Genomic DNA, 13867 nt, shown 5'->3' with positions numbered 1-13867 from the left:
CAAGCGCTACACACCGCCTTGCTCAAGCAAAATAACTACACCCCGGATCGCTACACATTTTCCCGGGAACTTTGCTTCCGTGTTTCCATTGATCACGGCTGCGGGACACCACGGGGGTGGTTTTTTTGCTAGAAAGGACTGGGCTTTAGGAACGCTAGACACACAATCCCCCAAACTACGTCCAGTCCTGCGTTTAACCCCTCCTGTGCACGGTTGGGTCTGTAAGATCCAGGAATTGAATTTCTACTGTTTCAACGTTTCTTGAAATTATCTTGTAATTCCTCAATGAACCCTTGTCTCACTAGGTGTAGTTCTAAAATGCGAGTTATCAGAAGAAAATGTCAACGAAGAAGAGTATGTTGTTTTACAGATTAAAAGCAATTAATACTCCTAATCACTACGAATTGCTTCACATCGCTTCTAAGTTTCATTGGGACGATCAAGATTGAAAGGGTGTACGATGTAGTCGCTAAAGCGACATCTCGAGTATTTTTGAATTATGCTTTATTTGAATGGTTTCAGGTAATGTTATCGTGTTTCACTGATTTTGATTTATAATATTATGTAGGGGATGTGTACGTGATGGAATGTTAAATACGAAAGATAAAAGACGCGTAGCCGGATTCCGTAGGGTTCAATTATTTAATATTCTACGTCAGTTTGGAATTAATTAATATTCTATGTAAGTTCGATAAAAAGCCACGTGTAATGTTTTCTTTCTCCTGTTATTATCTTTAAATGTAATGTAATTGTTATTCTATTATTACGACCGGTCTGCGACTTTCTCTTTTGGCGGTGCTGTTGTCTTGTCACGTTGTATTTGTCGTAGTACCGGGTGTATTTGCATCTTCTATGTAAAATGTAACAGTAATGCATATTTATAACAAATGAATAGTGCACCATTGTAACCCTGCGAATTCAATCGATCGTTATAACACGACAGTTTTTAACGATGGCGTATTGACTAACGGTCACAGTAATGTTTTTATCGTAACGTAAAAACTATCTATCACTAAGATGAAAATTATGGATACCTACATATTTTTATATACATTTCATATTCGCATATTGAAAATTCGTAACTTTTTGCAGTTTTTATGTACACGTTACCATCTGCCGTCAAGGAAGGGATCTATTCTTTAAAGAAAATCGAAATAAAGAATGTCGAACATTTTTTATTATTCTAGATTTCTTCTTATGCTTTTTTATTATTCCTTAATCTTTCTGAGAATTTAAATCTCGTCGGTGATACAGTGACATTCTAGGGAAGAGACTGCAGCTTCCTATATTATCGACGGTTCTAGGGAAACTTCCTATCGGAGGATGAAAAAGAACTACTTTTTGCAGAACATGCTAGAAAAATGATCTAATTCAACAAGAAAACTGTACCAAAGTTATTTTGCAATAAATATTCTACACGAACGTTCACACGTCACGCACATCACAGTACAAGAACTCTGAAAATGTTGTCCATACATTTGCCCATCCCCAGCAGAGATGGCGCCAACATGTGCATAATCATTTACGAGGTTAATCTCGTTTGCAATAAACTACTGGCACCCCGGTGAAATGATTTTATTGCTAAATGTAGAAACGACATAGATTACTGTGCCCAGTAATCACCTTCATTCAATAAATTTTAAAGCGTTCAATTACTCGCGTTTATTTTGTGCATCACGGAAATTGCTAAAGTATTTTGCAATGCGCTAAGTAAATTAGTTTCTATGAATGCAGATGCTTTCCCACTGGCGATATAATAACGAAAATAAATGTTAATATTCTGGCACAATAATATATGCAGAGGAGAGCGTTATACATATGTATAACTCTGAACGTTCAACGTAAATATAGATGATTATTTCATTTATGTTTCAGTCATTCAAATTTACTAAATCCCCTCTAAATATTATTCAATGACCTGTTTACGCGGTATTACGTTCTTTAATAGTAGTTTAACGTGTAATTACTATGAAGGATGGAGGATAAGCTGCGCTTAAAAATTTTGTTTTTTGTTATAAATGAACTCTGTGGTCTGCATAGTGAGGGAATCGATTTATCGATCGATGTGATCGAGCGCGCTATAATCTAAAAGGTGTCGCGCATGATAAACAGGGTTGTTTAAATTATATTAACATATAATGTTAATCATTAAAAAGAATTCCTTGTACAATATATTTTATTGTTCGTTCCATGAACACGTTCTAACTCTTCTGTAAACTGTAAACCAAGGGAGGATGTATGCATTCATAGAGCTAAGGTACTACTGTACACTGATTAGAGAATAATATACAATCAGTTCTCACCTAGCTCAGAAATTCTCCAGGAATTAAATAACAAAAAGATCTCTCTAACAAAGTGTAGGTGTTCGAAAAACCAATGTATATACCTTTTTTCCGAAAAAGATTGATTCAATGATTTATTGTCCAATAGGAAACGCGTTCTCGGGCTCGTATCGTTAGCAAAATATATCGGGATCGGTTCGGTTGCTCCGCAGCGGAGTAAAATGGGAGCAACACAATCGTGAATTTTTGCAAGGCGCGGATCGTTTCCGCAGATCCTTACGAGTGCTATCGACGCGGTTGGTTCGAAAGACGCCGGGGAAAACAGCTCGCCGGAGGATTCGTATTTACAAGATCTCGACTGTGGGGCGCGGTACTAGTTACCGGTCGCGATCCCACCGATACACGTCTGGAATAATGATCGGGCATCGATTGGGACATTTAAATTTTCCCGTTCTATAGAAAACAACGATGGGGGGGCCGCTGAATAACGGTGTTAACGTTAACGACGCCAGGATCCCGGGAGCCGTTTCGTCGAACGCGAAAATTAAATGATAATGATATCCTACGCCGACGCCCCCGCGAAATACTTGCGGCCTTCGAGCCCGGAACATTTATTTCCTTCTCCGTCTCGATCTCTCGGGATTTTTCGCCGTGCTCTTCCGTCTTTCTCGAACCGTTTCCCTCTCTCTCTTTCTGTTCCCCCGTCATCGTTCCGTTTCGAGGGAACCGTGCGTTTTTTGTTCTGTAAAAATCCTCGTTAACTCGAATCACGATTCCCCGCGTATTATACGGAGCCGTGCCGGGCGCCGCGCCGGCTTTCCACTCTTTTTCCCCGGCAGCTAAATAAATCGTTAGAGGTGGCTCGGTGACCGAGCGCGGGCTAATGGCGCTCCACTTATTATTCTTCCTCGTTGTTCCCGGCGAATCGCAAGCTCAATCAACCCTCGAACACGCGGGAACTATCGCCGATGACACCTTAATTGACGGGCTTCCGTGATACAGGCCGAAGCGAACGAACGGCGCGGCGCCCGCCGACGCGGATTACACCCGGCCACGGACAAAATGGCTGAAACATCCGGCGAGCGCCGCACAGTTGATCGTTTCTATCTAATCGATGGAATTAAATCATATGTTTTCATGTCATGAACTTGGTTGAAAGTAAGTCGTTTCAGAAGCTAATACTTCAATGAGATACACTGAACACGACATAGACTTATATCTGATCTTATTTGCTAAATAAGTCTCTTGGAGTAATGTATCGGCTAGTTTTCTTCGCATCTTACTACTTATAATGTTAGCACCATACGTCTTTGTGGATGCACATTTTATGACGTTTATGTTCGTGTTCAGTGTATGGTCGAACGTCCTACGTTCATTTTGGACGTTCGTCAGATTTAAATTTCGGTCGTCCTAGGAACTTCCATTTCTGAAGCTTTATGGATGTTCTCAAGGGGGTAGATTCGTTTCTAGGATTGCAAGGGTGCGGGATGCAAAGATGGTGTATTTCAGTAGTCAAAAGCGCTAGATGAAAGGTCAATCTAGGCCGCGATCGCCCTCAAAAGTACTATTTTTACATTTACGCGGCGTAACTTGCATTATTCGGCAGCATGTAGCTGTCGCAGCTTTATGAAGATAGTAGCTAGAATAATGCAAGTTGCCGAATGATGCAAATTACGCCTTGTAAACGTAAAAGTAGAACTTTCGAGAGTGATCGCGGCCTACAGTTATCTTTTATCTAGCGCTTTTGAGTACTGAAATCCCCGATTTTTGCATTTTCGAGAAATGTGAAGGTGCGCTTACAATCCTGGAAAAACGAGTCTACAGTACAGGCATTTATCTGGTTCTACTAAAAACTACTGAAATCTAATCTATAAAAAATATAATTCACTATTGCACTATGAAATATTATAATATTCGCTATTCTTTATACTGTACTAGGATAGAAATGTTGTAACCTTCTTGGTATGATTAGGTATGTAAACATTTGTCCGTTACGTTTCGTGTCCAAACGCTACTCTTGAGATTATTTCAAAATTTAGCTCTGCAGCAACTTGCAATTGCAACGGTTAACTGTACCGTGGAACAATTTTGTATTTCAGGAAGTTTCGTAACCAGTAGAAGAGAGTTGTTCAACGAGTTGAGAGAAGAATCAATTATAACATATACATACAATAGTTAATAACAGCAATTTCGATGCTAACTTTTGTTCAAATTACGTATTTTTGGGTCATTCTCAGTCTCTATTCGTATAAAATTCGTTTAGGCGTGTCAAATTCACGATCGGTAAAAATCGTACCTCTCGTTTACATTAACTCTTTGACTATTTACGTCCAAAGGTATGTCCATAAGACATTAATTGCATAAAATCACATCCGAAATCAACTAGTAAACTTTCTATTTTTCAGACTGGAACAGTACTTCTGTAAGGGTAGTTTTATAAAAAGAATTTCTCCTTCAAGCAAATAAGTAATACCAGAATTAAATTCTATAACCCTAAAAGTCCCTAAAACCGTTGTTTGTAATTAATAACGCATAAACAACGGGGGCATGCAGTTTTCCAGCTTTCTTCGATTCTAGACCACCGCTGTGCCCCGGGGAAACCTCTGGCACTCGTCGGAATCAAGTGTTTTCAGCTATAAACTCATCTAGATCTGATGATTATACATATTCCCCCGAGTATCACGAATAGTATAGGAAAATTAGTTAATCGCGAAAAGCCAGACCACGCTTTGAAGGAACATCTCACAGTCCTGTCTTTTTATGCCTGAACTCTTGGCTCGTGTACCGGGGTTATTCGTGACCCTAAGCATGCAAACTCCGTTCTAGGTTGTCGAAATTTTCATAGTGAATTTTTAATCCTTCGCCCACGAGGATTTTTTAAAGTACTCGGAATATTTTTCTCGGAGAACTAAATTAGGTATGGAAGTCTTCCATGATGAGAAAAATGAACAATGTATAGCGATCTTTTGTTAAGAGATATACTAAATGCATCTAATACATTCGTCCTCAAAGGATGAAATAACTTCTTAGCTGTAAACGACGAATATACTCGTTATGAAGAAATGATAATTAATACAAATCGGTGTTATATAGAACTTGTAATGGCAAAGTCGTCTGGACCAAACTAGTCGTTTGGATCAAAGAAAATTTTTTGCGAATACTAAAATCTTCAAATATTTCGAAATGATGACGAAATAAGGAAAAAACAAATATTTAAGAGGGTAATAGAAGTTTAATTTTCAACTTTTCAAACAAAATATTCAGAGAGATTCATCAGCATCAGATACAGGGTAATTGATCCAGTAGTCAGCCATTTAATGGCAACAGTCAGCCATCTTAACCGTTGTTATTATTAACTTCTTGCTCTCCAACTTGTTCTACAGTCACAGTGATTAGAAGAAGAAGAATAGTTGCTTAGAAGAAAAATAAAACTCATATGTATTGAATGCCCTATGTATTCCGTAATGGCTATACACCGACAACAACAAAATAGAATTTTATTTCGGATTGTAGGAAATTAATAACATATGTGCATATTTAGTACGTCCTGTTCGAAATTTTTGTCACGAGTCTGGCTTGATGTGGAAAGGGTGAATATACTATTTTCTACGATAAATGTCTTGCAACATGGAGGGAACAGGGTACACATTGGAAGTGAGGAATAGATTGATGTTAGTAGATATTTATTTTTAAGTAATTTGTTTTCAGGAAGCCTGAATATTGGGTAGGGGTTGAAATGAGACACATTTACCCTACAATTTTTACATCCCTTCTATTCGAATTTTGCTATTACTTCAGTATGCCAGGCACGTTTCTGAAAAAAAGAATTACAAATTCGCTTGGGTAAATACCTTATATTACACCTTACAATAAAGTCTAATAAAAATACCTTAGATTAAAGTCTACATTGACTATGTTTGGCTATGTCTAAAGGGTATGTTGAATTTTAAAAATTTTTCAACAATTTTCAATTTCATACACTCAATTTTGCTATAAATGCATGAAGGTCCGCAGTCTAATCATAACTGACTATCCCAAAAGATAATTACAAAAATTCTGTGCAATTCTTAATATCGAAACTACATTAATTTATGCATGCAAGCGTACTCCCCTAATCGGTATCCATAAAATCGACAATATATAATTCAAACGAACATTTCAATACGATGTCATTCAAATATTCTTTTCACGGGATATTGTCTCGGTTCTTCTCGCCGCCGAGAGCAAACAGTATAACAGAATGATCGTTTAGCAGTGAATCAGCTCTTCGTGTGTGTAGCCAAAAAAAAAGTGATGCACAATGAAACCAGAAGCTTGTCGAAGGCACCAAAAATCCGTTACGTAGCCATCATGGGAGAACGTAACAACCGAAAAATCACGTACCCAGCCCGGAACAATAAATTCTATTGGTCGTTAGACCCTCGAACTCGCGCCGGGGGATCCCCTAATCTGACCTAACAGCATAATGTCGTTACCTTGTTAAATAAATGTCACAGCAGGAGGGTCGCTCGGGGCTGGGCAGCCGATCTACAAAAGACCAACCCCTAAAAATTGGGCCAACGTCCGCGTCCCTCAAAATGGTGGACCGACGCGCGGATTCAGATCGAAGAAAAGCACAAAAGGAGTGACGTTTAGCCGACTGCAATCTTCCTCGGCAATGGCCGATTGCAGCCTAACCCCGCTGACTCATTTGTCGAAAGCCGAGATAATTCGGAGTCGATGAACTCTGTAATCCCTGCTGCAACAACCTTCATCATCTTCCGATCGGATGGTCCAATTTTTAACATTAACCGTACCGAGCACAAAACGTCACTGGTTCACGTTGTTTTATAAAAATGACAGCACCGAATCTATTAGTTTCCATAACAATGTGTGCTTCCGGTTCATTTCATGATTTCGAATAGAACAGCTTCAATAATCATCAAATGAAAAGTGTGAAACCGGTCTCATTTGATTAGTATAAAAAAAGTGTAAAAGCAGACAAAGTTTCTAGTCGCCCGATAGTCTTATCGTTGTCTCGAGAATTTTATTTGATCCAACGCGTCATAGATGCTGAAATGTTCTATCTGAAGTTTGTTTTTCTTCTGAATCTGTTTCATACAGTTCGTGCAACGATGGAAGATGGAGAATGTTAGTCGCAGTTCTCACAAACTTTGAATATCGTGTATACGCACTAATAAATTTTCTGCTGTTAAAATTTATTTACTACTTTCGTTTCTTTTCGAGAAGTTTCATCATTTCGACGCGAAATAAAAAGCGAACGTTTTTCGATTACACGATGGAATCGCAAAAGCCGCGACTACTTCGGGCACATTTTTTCCCCCCATTTGGTTATTACGCGGTGAAATTTTTCATTACAATTTCAGCAATTTTTACTGTCAAAAATATCGGGAAATCCAATGAAAACTCGTGCGTGGGCGATTAACGGAAGGCCTAAAAGTATCGACAATGTACGCCATTGCGACGGCAAGCGTTTTCCGTCACTATTTCCTCGCGAAAGACACTTCATGGCTGCATAATGATGTACATTGTCCTAGTTACATATTAATTTCTTTTTCACGCGACGCAAATAAAAATTGTAGGTACATGGCGTCGAGCGAAACGAAGCTGTAATAAATTCTGCAGATACCTTGAAACATATTTTTATAATTCGTTCCCCTTTTTCTTTCTATTAATAAAACAGTAATGACGAAGGAAAACAAGGAAATAAAATCAACAACTTACAAGAAATCGTAAGTTATTTCCTCCAAACAAATGTGAGATCACATTCTCAGAATGTCGTGACGTTACACGCTTAGTTGCAAGTTGTAAATTTTAAATAATGTAGATTTTTCTGTAGATTCGATATAAAATAAGTGCTATTGTAAAAATATTCTTAGTACTCACAAAAAGAAAAACTCAAATAGTAAATCTACACATGCATGACTTAAAGAAATTTAAGAATATTCATACAATTAGTTTCAGCTTATGAAAATGTTTAAAGGAAGATTCGCATATCCATTTTGTTTCTGTTTCCTATAATTACACTGCGGATATTTCTGCATTTATGGCACGTGTAACTTTATGAAATGCAAGAAAACATTTATATATCATTAAAATATAATAACATTTTCAGTTTAGTCCTCCTGCAGTGAATCTTTCAACCAACAACAGGAATGTTTCTCTCAATTCAAGTTTTCGAAAATGAACTACAAAAATAGGAAATTGCATCAAGATCCTGCTTATAGTCGATCCAAACAATTTTTATTTCGCATAACAATTCGCAGTCTGTTCATAATATTGTATCTTGCCACGTAATTCGTTATCCCCAGTCCAAAACTAGTATCAAAACTTTCTACTTGACTTACAAGAAACTGGAACGAAATAAAAATTTGTTTTCTTTGTTAATATGTTTATCGGGTTGAAAAATAATGTATTTTGAAATTTTTCTAACGTTTTCACTGTTTCGAATTACACCTATTCGAAATATAAATGCATAAAATCCGCTGTGTAGTTATCACCGGGAGAACATAAGAACCAGTTAGCACGAGAAGAAAATTGATTAACGTTCCCGGCGTTATCAAGAACGCGTTTCATAGAAAATTAAAGCGTAACTTGAATGGCTCTAATAATTCCCCCGTTTTCCGGAATCTCGTTTTTAGCTTCGTTTCCGAGTAACTCTTCAGAATATATTAGATTATTCTAATAATCCGCCGTTTCCGAGTCGCAGCCGGGGCAAAATCCCGGCGTTAAATGAAATCAAGTGTCGGCTGGTTTACGCTGAATTTCATTTCGAGGTGCGGCGAGCGCAAGAATATTCTTTGGCAAGTTATCGTTTCGCCGTTCGCTCCATCGCATCGTCGTCGTCGAGCTTTCTGGCCCGTGTGAAAAGCGACGGAAAAAATGCTGTATTTGCAAATCCATTGATCGGACACGCTGATGGTTATCGGGCGACGACAGTTTTCACGGTTCGGAATAATAACGCAATTCTTCGTCATCCGGTCGAGATGTTTATCCGAGATCCACCGAGCAGCTGGTAACAGATGTCCGTTTCTCACATTCGGACCATAATCGAGATCACTATCCGCCTGTTGTGTTTGACTCGCCATCCGATTGTCATCAGATAACTCGAAATTGTTGTCACTTAATGATGCATCGCAATGTTTGAATCGTAATGTTGCGTGCAGTCAAACTTTAGTTGTTCTTCGTTAGGAAGTTTGCATGGTTGCGCGAAAAGTTTGTCGAATCATTGTGGTAATTATTTTTGTGTATTTGTGAAAGACAATATTAACCCGTCGCACCTCTTTTTCGTTTTGGCGCCTCTATGGCGACGGTCATAATTTGTTGTTCGCTAGCAATAACAGCATTTGTTATGTTGGGATACAGCAAGTCGATACAGGAAATCAATTTAAATAAATTTTTGGAGTTCATGAGTAGACTGCAGATTTTATGCATGTGTGACACAAATGAATAGGTGTGATTTAAGATAGTAAACAAGTTAGAAGAATTTAAATACACTGTCATATTATTTTCAACCTATTAAACATATTAAGAGGAAAAATAAATTTTTTGATTATTCCAGGTTGTTGCAACTCGGGTAGAAATTTTGTAATCGTTTTCACTATTTTTAAATTAGAAACTGAACGTCACTATGGTAAATTTAACACAGTAAATTTTCTAAATTGAGATCTTCGGTACTAGAAACACAAGATCAAATAACAAGAGTGATTCCAGATTTTTAATTTCACAACTATATCAGCCCATTATATGTATTAAGAAAGGAAATTCATGTCAACTCATGTCCTGCTTATTACAACGGGTTACAGTTTTTATTTTGCATAAAAATCCGCAGTTATAAGAATAGTCCGCTGTTCGAGGGTTGATTAACTGGTGACTTGTTAGTCTTAAAAAAAAATTGCTGTACCATTATTCAAAATATTGTTTACATTATTAAATATGTTGGGATCTCACCAATTATTAAACATTCAAGTATTGTATAAGATATTACAAAAATTTCATATGCATAAAATGACAAAAATCATACAGTATGGAATTATTCTAGCTAGGAAGAAATGTTTAATTTCAAATTAAAAGTAAAAAGAAAAATATTACACGGATACTGAATCCATAAAATGGAATTATTCTAGCTAGGAAGAAATGTCTAATTTCAAATTAAAGATAAAACTAAAAATATTACACGGATACTGAAGCTGTTAGTAATGTAAGATCTATCTTGAATTACACATTTCCTGGAAGCTAGCAAAACTAGTGGGCACAGCCCGATCGAGCAACGAAGAGCTAAGAAAGGGAAATACGTTGATAGTGCTGGTTGAGATGAACAAGGAAGCTGCAGAAACAGTGCGCGAGCACGCCCATGTTGCAAAAGTGCTCGACTGGTTGCGGGAGAAAGTTGCAAGTGCCTGTAGGTTGAAAAGCGGCTGGGAAGAGCGTCGCTAAATTTACTTCGCCGGTTATAATTTCCAGGCTCGAATACTAACTCGACGGAGGGCTAAACGTCTCAACTTCGAATAATCCCGTTCTCATTTAAATGGTCCCCCAGCGATCCCTCGCAACTTTTTGCCAGGCGACTTCACAGTTTCCCGAGCTCTATCGTTAATAATTCTGTCGAAGGAGCCCATTTTAACGCGAGAAGACCGAGATAGGCGACCGCGGCGGCAATTGCGTCAGGTGCGAGCGGCGCCGACGATATAAGAGTGCGGCAATGGACACAAAAGAAGAGGAGGAAGAAGAAGAAGAAGAAGAAGAAGATCGAGCCGGAGAACAGAGAAGAGTCCTGGCGGGGAGCTGACAGGACGAGCAGGCAGGAAACCCATTAGCAGCGTATCATCGGACGAGAACGGAGAGTCGGTCTAGCCTTTAAGCGCCATTTTGCTTTTCAATTTTCAGGCCGCAATGCGCGCCAGCAGCCAACCCCTTTCCACCCCCTCGTGGAGAATCGTGGCCGTCCGCCACACTGTCACTAATTCCGCTCAGTGTTCTTTTCTGCGGGGTCTAATGCCACACCTGGAGGCTACGCGCGGCTGTCAAAGCCAGGATGCATAATGCGCGAGCAGGGGGAGGAAGAAAAATATAGGGGGCGGAGGGTGGAACGAAGGCGAAACGTGGACGCGTTCGCGAAAAAATACATCGCGGCTCACCCATTCGCGAACACCCACTCGCAGATAGACGCGGACGTGCACACAGCTACGCATAGGATTCGCAACACACACGCGCACGCATACGTCAAGGGCCGCGAATCGCCGAACGTGTGCGAGCTCTCCGACAGCAGCTCTCCGCGGTGAAGGAAGTAGGAGGAACGCGAGCGAGGGGGCAGCGGGAAGAATTTTTACAGCGCGACAATCCACAAGGTACGAGAAAATAATTGCAAGTTCCGTCAGTGACGACCGTGAGGGTGGCAAACGGAGGGGGCCAGGGGGAGTGGGGGTCCTCCTCGGAGGGAAAGAGACCGACGGTTTCGAGCGGTTTTCTTGCTGCCAGGAAGAAGCAGCCGAAGGGAACGCGGCCGACGCTGCGGCGAGGAAACGCGCTGGCGCGACAGAGACGGAGAGATCCAATTAAAAATATTACACATTACCCGCTACACAGCTAAAATGTATTTACTGTTTAAAAGCGGCAGAGACCGAGGGGGTCCCACCCCTAGCCCATAGCCCACCCCCACGCACACTCGAGCCTGCCGCGCGGAACACAGAAACGCATTATGTGTGCAGTCGCGTGTTGCAGTCCTACTGCCTCCGGTGATGGGTGCACGCGTGTGTGCACCGTGCGAGCACCGCGTCCGCTGGAACGGGGATTTATTAATTTCATCGATCGTAGGATTCGATCGCTGGAATCGATAAACGATCGCAAACAATGCGAACGGTTTTCTTCCACGCGACAAATTTAAGATGCACGGAAAGAGTGGTTACTTTTTCCGGGGATTTTGGCTTGATTTATGTGCGCTTATTGGTTGATTGAATTTATTTATTTATACTGATCGCGCGCGGAATTCGATCGCAGGATATACCGCGGGTATGGATAAACAATCCAAACTTTCTTTTAGAGAAATTATGAATTCGAGCTGCAAGTGGCGAGACTCTTGGTAGTATTGTTTATTAGTTGTTTCACTGTATTAATTGCATAATATATATTAATATACTAATAAGCAGGATCTGTCGTGGGAATGAATAAGCGACGCGAACCAATGGGTGACTTGCTTTTACAGAAATTACGACAAACTGGAAAATTGTTTTGTGAATTGTTTCGGAAAATCTATTAAACCTTTTGCATTCGAATTTTGCACATATAGTTATTGGTATTGTCAGTACATGTGTGATGTTTTTATAGAGTCTTTCTACTGATCGGAAACAAAAGAAAATAGACATGTAAAAATGAAATCAGCATGAATGTAGTTATGGTCCACGCTAAATGAAATGGAAAATCTCGATTGATAACTTTGAGATCTTGAATTAAGATCTTTTAAATATTTTTCGGCCTTTAGCACGAGAACAAAATGAGAAAAAGTTAACAGATTTTTATAATTTTTGTTCGCATAATGGTGCAGGATGTGTCCTGAAGACTAATCCAAACAAATCATTTTACACGTGTACTTTACAACGCTTGTGCTTAAAGAGAATGCGACGTTTTGAAAATGAAAAACTAGAATTTTTGAGCATGTGCTCCAAGATACACTGTCTGCAACTTCCCAGCTTAATTCCGTGATTTCATCCAATTGCTGGCAGAATCAATTTCGGAAGTCTCGTGGAAGTTAAACGCGCGAGAGTGTGGACGTGTACGTGCCTGGTTGAAAGTAATGGAAGTTGTGCGCACACGGTCATCATTAATCCGATACGATGCAAAGTGAACTGGGAATACGAACCTCCTCGGAGACGCGTTGCTTTGGATTACTTTTTCCTCCTTTCGTGATATCGTATCAACCGCACAGATGATGTGCGTGTTATAAATAACGAATTTGTTTGCTTTGTGGATTTTTTAAGATTACGAGTCTTCAGTTTCATTCTTTCAGATCATTTCAGCTTCTCGATCACTAACTTCGGAAGTTGTTCTCATGATGTGTTATGAACTGACTTGAACTTGAATCTTTGAACAGCTGTAATATCGTTAAAAGCTGTCTTAAAATCTTGATTCTTTTTTTAAATTAAAGCTTGAAGTCTCTACTTTATGATACCATATGCTAATTTTTAACATTAAGCATCCCATAGCTGTAGTATTCTAAATCTCAGGGCATGTGCGTGACACCGAAAATATGCAAAGTTTAACACTAATCCTTAAAAGTAACTGGTTCTCTTATATAAATGACAAGCTTGATTTTATTTAGACTTTGTACGGCTCCTATTGTAATACGTGTTCTACTAGAGTTATCTGTACACTCATTTCTTATGAAATAATTTTTATTATTTCAATAATTGTGAAATAAAGAATCTGGAAACGGTCATTTTAGTGTTAACACCCGAAATTCGGCCAAAAATCCTTTGATTTTTCTGTCGAGTGTCAGAGAAAATTAATTTTCATTAGGAGAGGGGAGGATTATAGGAATGACAGCTATAATAAATTTTATCTCTGCAGTTTTGATTCGATCAAACTAAATT

Source organism: Lasioglossum baleicum, chromosome 7 (assembly GCF_051020765.1).
Source record: "Lasioglossum baleicum chromosome 7, iyLasBale1, whole genome shotgun sequence".
Classification (NCBI taxonomy): domain Eukaryota; kingdom Metazoa; phylum Arthropoda; class Insecta; order Hymenoptera; family Halictidae; genus Lasioglossum; species Lasioglossum baleicum.
This window is presented reverse-complemented; position numbering follows the sequence as displayed.